The following is an 11,708-nucleotide window of genomic DNA, read 5'->3' as shown; positions in this document are numbered from 1 at the left end:
CCCAGCTTTCATTTCCTGAAGGAAATCTTCCTTGATGGCTTAGATCCCACAGGGGCTGTCCCCAGCACCGGGATTCATTAGGGTTGTGATTCCCAAGGAGACCTGTGCGACTGTGGGGACAGCAGGATGAGGAAGGGAAAGAAGCCAAACAAGCGTGTGGTTTTGAGTGAAGTTCCAGCCTCAGCCTGATCCCTGGGAGCTCTGGAGTGTACATTGCAGCTCAGTTTGTTCACCTTGTGCCCAGGGAGCAGGGCTTCCACACTCCTTCAATTCAGGCTGCACCTTGGGGTATAAACTCTCAGATACTTCTAGACTTTACATATCCAGGCAAAATGGCTATAGTGGCCAGAAGGTAGTCTTTGAAGAAGGCTGCAGGTGCCAGCCATGAGGAGCAAAGCATGAAAAACCTGGGCGAAGGGCACAAAGACTGGCAAATGGGTGTGAGGAGCACAGGGTGGAGCAAGGGCCACGTCTGCTGCCCCTCACCTCCCTGAGCAGGTTGTCTGGAGCCGACACTGACATGGCCAATGTAGCCATGATGATAATAATATTTATGGACTGCTCTCGCTGCCCCAGTCTCTCTTCTGAGCACTTGCTGCATATGAATTCACAGATCCTTGTCACTGCCCTGTAAGTAGATATGATCATTCTTCCCATTTCACACTTGGGGAAACTGAGGCACAGAGGTGCTCAGTAATCTCCTTAGAATCACAGTTAGTACGTAGGGAAGCCAGGATTCCAACAAAGATAGATTGGTCTCCGGCCCTGTGGGATGCACGTCATGTACTGCTCGTCTCTACTAAAAATACAAAAAATTAGCTGGGTGTGGTGGCACACGCCTGTAGTCCCAGCTACTTGGGAGGAGAAAGGCAGATTCTTCTGAGGCAGGAGAATCGCTTGAACCCAGGAGGCAGAGGTTGCAGTGAGCCAAGATCATGCCACTGCACTCCAGCCTGGCCACAGAGCAAGACTCTGTCTCAAAAAAAAAAATTAATTAAATAAAAGTACACAAAATTGATGGGATTAGAAAAATCACTATTTGGCAACTAGATTTGAACCAAACCAAATGTATCAAATTTAATCTGTGGATGTGTAGTTTCCAGTATTTAGTGTAAAATCTCCCATGATTAGACCACTGGGTTGATGGAGTTAATTGTATTTTTTAATTGTCCTGGTAATTCTCCATCAGTCCCAAGAAGAAAATTAATCTAAACAGAAAAGAAAATTAATTTCCTGTGTTTGCATGCTAAAAGACACTCCCACCAGCACCATGACAGTTTACAAATGCCATGGCAACATCAGGAAGTTACTCTATATGATCTAAAAGGGGGAGGAAACCTCAGTTCCAGGAATTGCCCACCCGTTTCCTGGAAAACTCATGAATAGCCCACCCCTTGTTTAGCATATCATCAAGAAATAACTACAAGTATACTCAATCAAGCAGCCCATGCTACTGTTCTCCCTGTGAAGTAGCTATTCTTTATGCCTTTATTTTCCTAATAAACTTGCTTTCACTGAAAAAAAATTAATTTCTCATAAGTTTCTTAGGGTCTGCTCCACAAGTAGGTAAAACTGATGGTGTCTGTATTTCCAGATGGTGTAATTGTCTCCCATTTTTCCCATTTGGGCCCAAAACATTTCTTTTGACAAGTTCTGCCCCTGTAAAGGGAGCTGTTTGACTTTTGCCTCTTTGATCGAGAAATAAGAGTTCTGACACTATCCCTGCTTTGTACTCAGCACCGAGCTAGGTACATTTCAAATTTTCTAATCTTCATGAGAACACTTGTGCATCGGGTATGTTAATGTCCATTGAATAGCTAAGGCTCAGAGAGGTTAAGTTAACTCCCCATGTCACACAACTGGGAAATGGTTCCTCTAGAATTAAAACCTGGTGAGGTTAACAACTTTAAAATCTAGGCTTTTTTGCCCGGGCACGGTGGCTCACGCCTGTAATTCCCGCACTTTGGGAGGCCGAGGCCGATGGATCACCTGAGGTCAGGGGTTTGAGACCAGCCTGGCCAACATGGCAAAACCCCATCTGTACTAAAAATTAGCCGGGCATGGTGGCAGGTGCTTATAATCCCAGCTACTTGGGAGGCTGAGGCAGAATTGCTCGAACCTGGAGGGGGCGGAGGTTGCAGTGAGCCAAGATCACGCCACTTCACTTCAGCCTGGGCAAAAGATTGAAATTCCATATCAAAAAATAAAATAAAATCTAGGTTTTTTCCTGCTATATCAGCATGAAGTTTAAGGAGTATGGAACTCACAGGTGTTTCATTAGCGAGAAAGCGCATTGGGGATTTAGGTTTGAAAGTCAACCAACCAGAGTAAAATTTCTTAGAGTTACAGTAAACTTTACATCCCTTCGATTATCTGTAAAGTACACCATAAACACATTGTTTCATCTCTCATTAACCCATTTATGCCAGAGGTTGCAAATTTTTTTGCGAAAAATCAGACCTTGGCGATGAGCTTAAGCAGTGGGATATCAATAACTCCCAAAAGCTTAGCGTTCCACTAATGGAACACTAGGCATAAATGGGTTTTAATCCACATAGGATTCCTTCCGGTGTTGGAAAAACTTTCTGCTCTAGTGGGTGAAAACAACCTAAAGTAGTTGGCTTACATCTAGGGGCCATGTCACATGAAAAATGCACTTCCTCAGATGCTAGAACCACACCGAGGGCATCAGGAGCTCACATTTTGAGATGTGCATGAGAAATAAAGCAAGAGGTGGATCTTATTTCTCATCTTGCTGTTATCATTGAGTAAGGATGTTGGAATCAGCTGGGCTACATCCTTCCATAGTCATCTTTCCACTCCAAGCATGGATGGTTGGATGTGCCCGGGTTAAGTGTGCATATAATGCAACCTCACTCCATCCCCTGCGTGAGTAGTTTCCCATAAATAATTCCTACTCTCCAGGGGAGCAGTACCTGGTCTGCAGAATCCCTGCTACAAACATTGAGGAATTCCTTTGATCTCTGCATTTCCTCCTTCATTTTTTTTCCTTTCTCTCTTATTTTTCCCTTCCTCTCTCTCAAAAAAATTATTTGGACATCACAAAAGCCAATTGGACTGAATTCCATATACATTATTGTGTACTGGTTTCCCACAAATATCCCTGGAAATTTTGTTGAAGCTAAAATATGGAGTCAGCCTTGAGGGAAACAGAATAGGGACCAGAAAGGTGTCATAATAAGCTACGAGCACTGAGCAGCGTGTGTTACTGATGACAATCACAATAGCCCTGAGTCACTAAGCATCTACCCTGTGACAGGCACTGTATGACCTGGTAATCTAGAAGACCTTGGAGAGGAGGATTTACAACTTGGCACAAGTCCTGGGAAATTTGCCTAGCTTTATTGGTTACCATAAATGGTGGCTGTAAACATTACAACTAGGACAACCAGGTAAAAGGAAATATTTAATGAGTGCCTATTAAGATCTGTAAGCCAAGCATCATGGGTACAGGGTCAAACCAAAATAAACATGTCCCTGCTCTTACGCCATCTATATCCTACTACGGAGGATGCGGAAGAACAAGGGAGGAAATGTGAATCAAATAATCACAGAAATGCATATAAACTTGCTATTGTGGTGAGCTATGCAGAGAGTTTCACCATGTTGGCCAGGATGGTCTCGATCTCTTGACCTTGTGATCTGCCCACATCGGCCTCCCAATGTGCTGAGATTATAGTCGTGCTGTCAGGAAGAATTAATTCTTTATAATTTATGTCTATTTATGTCAGTGAGAGCTTGCAGATTCTTATGTTTTTGAATGGGTTATAATTTTTACACTGTCATTATTCATTGTGATATTCAGATTGTCCCAGATTTGGCTAATGGGAACCTCTTTAAATAGGTTCCTGTGCATTGTTGCTGGTTTTTTGTTTGTTTGTTTCTTTTGACATGTTATCATTTTTGAGCACTTCCTGCTTTCTGGAACAATAAGATATTCCAGGCTGATCTTGTACTTTACCTGCCCCACCCTGGAATCATCTATTTCTTCAAGGAGTCCTAATTTGTTTCAGTGGAAAAGAACATTTAGAAATCGAGATTTTGGCTCCTGGTGCTCGTTGCTACTGGGATGTTACTGCTTCTAGGCAAGCTCAGCATTCAGAGTTAGGACGTGCGTGTGCGTGTGTGTGTGTGTGTGTGTGTGTGTAGAAAGAGAGAAAAAGAAGGACAAAACCAAAGTAGTAAAATGCAAACGCTTGAAGAATCTGGGTAAGTGGTATATGGGAATTCTATGTACCGTTCATGTAACTTTTCTGAAATTATGTCAAAATAATTTAAAAGAAAAATAGGCCTTTATCTCAAAAAAAATAAAATAAAAAGAAAAGAAAAGAAAAATCGGCAGTGTATCGAGGTGGTTAAGAACTGGACGCAGGCCAGGCACAGTGGCTTATGCCTGAAATCCCAGCCATTTGGGAGGCCAAAGCAGGTGGATCACCTGAGGTTGAGAGTTCGGGACCAGCCTGGCCAACATGGTGAAACCCTGTCTCTACTAAAAATACAAAAAAAATTAGCTGGACATGGTGGTGTGTGCCTGTAATCCCAGCTACTCGGGAGGCTGAGGCAGGAGAATTGCTTGAACCCAGGAGACAGAGGTTGCAGTGAGCCAAGATCCCTCCATTGCTCTCCAGCCTGGCAACAAGAGTAAAACTCTGTCTCAAGAAAAAAAAAAAAAAGAGTGCTGGAAGCAGATAGATTGGGTTTAAATCCCAGCTCCTCTGCTGTGTGGCATTGGGGAAGTGATTCTGACCTCTCTGTGCTTGAGTTTTCTCATTTATGAAACAGAAATAATGATCAAAACATATTTCATAGAGTTGTTGAGAGAATAAATGGAAACAATGCACTAAAACTCTTAGAAGCTGTCTGGTACATGATGAATTCTCAGTAAATAGCAGGTATTTAAAGATGTACTAACATTTAACAGTTGTGGGATGAGATGCACCATCTCATATTTCTGGCTTCCATGAAAAAACAGAGGTCCTGGTCTGTGTGGCCCCTGAGCCCACAAAGCCGTCAGCTGGAGCCCATCATTTCTGGGGCAGGGCCTGAGCTTCGGTCCCCAACATTGAGTCCTGACTCAGCCTCTACTCTTGATAGCACCTGGCACACCTCATTTTCAACGTCTATTTTGCACATTTTAGAAATCTATGAATTTTTTTCCTTTGGTTTTTAGGGCACCTCACTGCATTTCTCTAAAAAGCTGAAATGCACAAATATCTGATTAGGGCCACGAACCTATTTTGAGTATTTTAGTCCTTTTCTATAACCTGTCCCAACAATTTCTCCCATAGCCTTGCCAAATCTCTGGGAATCTTCTCATTTTTCAATTAGGCTTAGAGAAGTTAAGTATCTTGCTCAGGGAAATGCAGCAAGCAGGCTTGGACTGAAACCCCAGTCTGTCTGACTTCATAGTTCTTGCTCATTTCCCTGCGCTTCTTGGTGCTCAAAGAACCTAAAAGAGTCAATGAATCTATCAGCAAGTATTTAGGAGAAAGCTGTTGGTTGAAAGCCAAGGTGCCATTTTATGATTTGGCCTAATTTGTTGAACTTTTCCTAATCTCCTGGGTTGGACATTGACCTAATAAGTGATTAATATCACTTATGCTTCTCCATGATTGTTTTGTCCTCTAGAACCTCCTTTATCAGCAATAAAATATTTGCAGAACCCTTAGTCATCAGGATGACTTGTGCCTGAGCTTCTCAAGTAGCATCACCTCCCAAGTACCAATGCTTTAGAATTAATTAGAAGATTTGCACAGAGGAAACTTTCTCCTCCCAAATCTGTTGTGCTGTCATAAAAATGGGTGTGCAATATATTTTGCACACATTGAGCAGAAAAGTAAAGTGATGAGGGTGTCCCATATTGTGGGAGAAAAGAGATCAGGATGACAAAATAAATATGAAGCTGAGAGTTGATGACATACTTGAAAAAGAAATGCTTTGCTTTTTCATCTGCATTTGTTTTCTTTTTAATAAACCAATTTTCTCCCTTCATTTTATGTATTGTTAATGCTCTTTTTCCGTTATGATTTACCCAGATCTCTCTACACCAGGTGAAATCTATTGGAGGCCAGTAGCTGTCCTCTGAATTGTGCCAACACCAATTGATTGGTGACAATTGCCTGAAACACAGTATCAAGAAACATTCTAAAGTTGAGTCCAAGCATGCCAGGAAAGAAGATCATGATCAACAGGCCAAGGGTGCCAGAAAAGGGATGTTCAGCCTGTGTTTCATCCGATATACAATATATTCTGGAGACCAAACTTGTAGTAGGATGGTACAAAAGTAATGGCAAAAACCGCAATCGCTTTTGCACCAACCTAATAGATCTGTAATAAGAATAACTTACATTGATTAAGGGCTGACTGTGTGCTTGGCACTATATTAAGTGTATTACATTGATTTTTTTCAGCATTTTATTAAGGATGCTTATGTATAATCACAAGTTATATACAGGAAGAATTTTCAAGGTACACAGACAAGTAATTTTTATTACGGGTAATATGTATGTTTACAATTATCTTCTGGTAATACTAGTTATTTCTAAAGTTCTGGTGCTACTATAAAATTTACTTGTAAATCAATTGGTTCAAATTTTAAAAGATGATCCCTAAGTAAAATAATAAGTGAATGATAATTTATGAGGCAAACAAAGCTTTGTGTAAATTCCTCCCTTTAAGTGTGGCGGAGCCTGTGGCTTGATTCTAACCAATAGAATATGTCAAAGGTGATGAGATGTCACTTGGTGATTACGTGAGAAAAGATTGTAATAGTCATCTGTTTTGATGAAGCAGGCAATTGTGTTGGGGAGGCCCTGGTGGCAAGAAACAGAAGGCAGCCCCCCCACCTTTTTTTTTTTGATACAGGGTCTGGCTCTATTACCCAGGCTAGAGTGCAGTGGCACGATCTTGGCTCACTGCAACCTCCGCCTCCCAGGTACAAGAGATTCTCCTGCCTCAGCCTCCCAAGTAGCTGGGATTACAGGTGCTTGCCACCACACCCAGCTAATTTTTGTATTTTTAATAGAGATGGGGTTTTGCTATGTTACCCAGGCTGGTCTCCAACTCCTGACCTCAAATGATCTGCCCACTTTATAGAGAAACAACGTAGCTGGATCAGAAATATAGAAACAGAACAAAAGAACAAAACAAGTATGCTTCCACTGTATTCTGGATAAGATTTCCAACACTAATTCCATCTTTTTTTTTTTTTTTTTAACTTAGAGCTTCCGGAAAAAGAAGCTGAGTCTGACTTGGACAAACATTAAGTCAATTTGCCAAATCTTTCCAAGGTTCACTAGCAAGTGACCTGGAAAAACATTCATATTAAGACTTTAAGAGTGTAGAAATGCCGGAAGAGCTTAAAATAGTTAACTCATCAACTAACCTAGAATGAATTTAGGATAAGCTATTCTAGCATACTTTTTGTTGGAAACAGAAAAAACAAAAAATTAGAAAACAACTTCATTTGAAGACACAACAATTCAACTGTAAGGGTCAATATCAAACTTCTTAGGTAATAAATGATTATGGCAGTTATTCATATTTTGGCAGATCCAATGAAATAACATTTTATTTCCAAATTTCTGAATGACTTTCATCAAGAGATCTTGGAATTGTTACAAAGATCTTCTAAATTGAACTGGGTAATTAGCCTTCTTTTCCTATTTTCAAAAGTTTTTAGATTATCAGTACTGTAAAATTAGTTGAAAAACTCACCTATAAAAGTATACCAGTATGAACAGCTCTGGCTATGTAATTTGCGGGGCCAAGTACAAAATTAAAAGGGGGGCTTCTTATTAATATATACTATAATTAATTGTATAATATATATTAATATAGTTAATAATATGTTTCTATATTTTAATAATATAATTAACAGTTGATAATGTAACATATATTATAATTTATATATGATAATATAACAAACTAATAATTTTAAGGCCAGGTGTGGTGGCTCACACTTGTAATCTCAGCACTTTGGGAGGCCGAGGCTGGAGGATCACCTGAGCCCAGGAATTCCAGGCCACCCTGGGCGACATGGCAAGACTTCATCTCTGCAAAAACTTTTTTAAAAAATTAGCCAAGTGTGGTGGTGCACACCTGTGGTCACAGCTACTAGGGAGACTGAGGTGGGAGGATCACTTGAGCCCAGGAGTTTGAGGCTACAGTGAGCTGTGATCATGTCACTGGACTCTAGCCTGTGGGACAGAGTGAGACCTTGTCTGAAAAAAAAAAAAAAAGAAGAAAGAAAGAAAGAGAAAAAGAATTTTAAGATAGTTGCAGCAAAGCATTAAACCCAAAGCCAGCAAAGAATTAAACCCTGAGCAAGGTACTTCTAAGCATGGGGCCGCCATGTGACTACCCAGCTCAGGTCCCCACCAATGGAGCCAGCTCTGGCACAGGCCGGCAGATGTTTGCCACCACTTCAGTTCCTTCATGGTTACTGGTTTATTTAGATTTTCTTCTACTTTCTGTGTCAGTTTAAGTAATTTACATTTTTTTCTAGAAAATTCTCAATCTCACTTAGACTTATAAACTTATTGGCACATAGTTGCTAACTGTATTCACTTACGATTTTTTAAAACATCTACTATAATTGTAGAAGTTTTTGCTTTATTCTTAGGATTATTTTTATGCTCTCTGTATCTCAACAAAAGCCTGTTTTTAGTTTTTTCAAAGAACAAAGGTTTGGCTTTTCTTTTTCCATATCATTAGTTGATGCTTTGATTTCTATTTTTTTTTTACTTCTATTTTCTTTTTGTTTATCCTTCTTTCTAATGCTGGATTTCTATCGCCTTAGAATTAAAAGTAGGGCTTCGGTGATGGGTGCACCAAAATCTCACAAATCACCATTAAAGAACTTACTCATGTTACAAAATACCACCTGTTCCCCAAAAACCTATGGAAATAAAAAATAATAAATTAAAACATAAATGGGGCTTGAAATCTTTCTCTTTATATATTACTTGTTTAAAAGACATACTTTTAGTTCCAAAATTATGGATGCAAATCATATGAATTAGGAAGGGTCAAGAGCCTGGCAATGAGAGAAGATATTAACAGTTCCAGCCACAGCTGTTCATAATAAGCTGTCCGCAACATGTTGCCACAGCTTGCAAATTCATACAGACCCATACCAGGGGATAAGTACCATTAACCTCACAATTGCTTGCACACATGAATATTGCTTAAGGCCAAAAATTTCACTGTAAATATAAATGAAAAATAAATTTAAGAAAATAATCATCTTGATATGAATTACTGAATTCACAGCTGTGAGTGGTTAACTGCCAATAAAACTTCATTTACAAAAACAGGTGGTTAGCCATCATTTGCCAGTTGGATTTTTAAAATATTATATAAAAATATTTACCCTAACAGTACTGAGTTTTTTGGCACTCTGCTAAATTTTGCTCCCAGAATGAGCGCCTCGCTGGCTCTGGTGAGACAGCTGCACAGGCAGCTGGGAGATCGCTGAGTTCCACCAAACGCCACCTTGAGACTTAAATGATTCTAATCCCAACCTCAGCAAAATGCCACAAGATCACAAATCATGGGCTTTGAGACTCATTCCCAAACCTTTAAATGGCAAAGATGTGAAACAGAAAAGCAGAGTGATTTGAGTTGGGAAAAAAAAAAAAAACCTCACTCATGTAACCATAACATCTATTTCTTCAATGAACATTCGTAGAGCGTTTACCACTAGTCATACATTGTGCTAAGCACATTACATTGTTATCTCTTGTAATTTCCACAGCAACCTTATCAAACAGGTCCTCCTGTTATTCTCATATTTTAAAAATCAATGCTTGGAGATGTTAGTTGGCTAGAAAGTGGCAGATCTGGGCTTCAAAGTCAAGGCTTCCTTAGGCTATACTCTCAACAGGTACTCCATCAAATGGCTTGTGACTCTATTAACTAAGCAAGATGCTTTATTCTGCAAGTCTTCATTTCTCCACAAAATCAAAAAGCATATCCTTCACCATTCTTCTTGTACTCACCAGAATACAGGAAGATAAAATGAAGCCATTTGGTGTAGATACAACGTAAGGTACTTATATTAGTTTTCTGCTGCTACATAAGGAATTACTAACAACTTTATGACTTAGAAGAATGTATCATATACAACAGGGGTCACCAACCCCCAGGGCGCAGACCAGTACCAGTCTGTGGCCTGTAAGGAACCAGCCACATGGCAGGAGATGAGCTGCAGGCAAGCGAGCATCACCACCTGAGTTCCACCTCCTGTCAGATAGGGGTGGCATTAGATTCTCATAGGAGTGTGAACCCTATTGTGAACTCCACATGTGAGGGATCTAGGTCGTCACTCCTCATGAGAATCTAACTAATGCCTGATGATCTGAGGTGAGCAGTTTCATTCCAAAACCATCCCCCACCACTCCAGCATTTGTGGAAAAATTGTCTTCCATGAAATGAGTCCCTGGTGCCAAAAAGGTTGGGGACCACTGGTCTACCACTTCTGAGGGCCAGGAATTTAGGTGTGGCTTAGCTGGCTAGTTTTGGCTGGGAATCTCTCATGAGGTTGCCATCTAGGTGTCTGCATGAGCCACTTTCATCTGAAAGCTCAACCGAGGCTGGAAAATGCCCTTGCAAGATGCCTCACTTAGGTGACAGACAAGTTGCTGACTGCTGTTCAGGGAGCCTTAGTTCCTCACCACGTGGACCTCTCCATGGGGCTGCTGGAGCTTACTCACAACACAGCTGACTTCCCCAGTGACAGAGATGAAAGAAAGAGAAGCATTCCCTCCAGATCAGGGTGTCTTAACCTCAGCACTAGTGGTATTTAGGGCCAGATAATTGTTCATCGTAGGGGAGCAGTCCTGTGCACTGTAGAATATTTAGCAGCATCCCTGGCCTCTACCTACTAGATTCCAATAGCACCCTCTTTCAGATGTGACTACCAAAGATGTCACCAAATATTGTCAGATGTCCCCTGGGGGATGATATCACCCTCAGTTAGAAACTACTATTCTAGATTCTTCTTTCACTAAAATTTTTCTGTGCTGGGCTATGTTAAAGTATACTGCAAACTCCACTTATTGAAATGGGAATTTTAAAAGCACGTATTCATTCCACAAACATTTATTGTCTCTTTGGAGACCTATATACACAACATAAAAAGTGCCTACCCTGGCAGTCATATCCCAAGATATGTGGGAATGGGTTACTAATTGTTGGAGATTAAAATCTTCTCTATGGATTAGCAATGGAACAAAGAATTGGCTTGCTGGGCCAGATTATGAACGATGGGAGCAATTGTGTTCATTTTAACAAAAGGGTGCATTTTATAGAATGCATTCCATTTACCCAATTCAGAAGGAATTTTACCTGTCTTTGAAGCAAAGCTTAAGGAATGTATACATTTCCATTCCAGTGTTGAAATTGCTCTGGGGATTGACTCATTACTAAAATATTTGCCTTGCAATTCAGACAGTTCCCATGGATCTTGTATCACCAGTCAGAAAGTCAATTGAGAAAAATGACTTGTGGTCATGATATTACTGCTCAAACCGTGTTGTTGGTAATTCAGTTTTAATAATGGCTTTGGGAAACACATTTTCCTCAACAAGTTAATGTATATTTATGTATTATTAAATAACAAGGAATCTTTTGATTAATGGGATGTGTGTGTTAGGGGAGAAAAAAACAGGATCTTTCCTCTGCCC

The sequence above is a fragment of the Pongo pygmaeus genome, chromosome 21, assembly GCF_028885625.2.
Source record: "Pongo pygmaeus isolate AG05252 chromosome 21, NHGRI_mPonPyg2-v2.0_pri, whole genome shotgun sequence".
Lineage (NCBI taxonomy): Eukaryota > Metazoa > Chordata > Mammalia > Primates > Hominidae > Pongo > Pongo pygmaeus.
Note: the sequence above shows the minus strand (reverse complement) of the source record.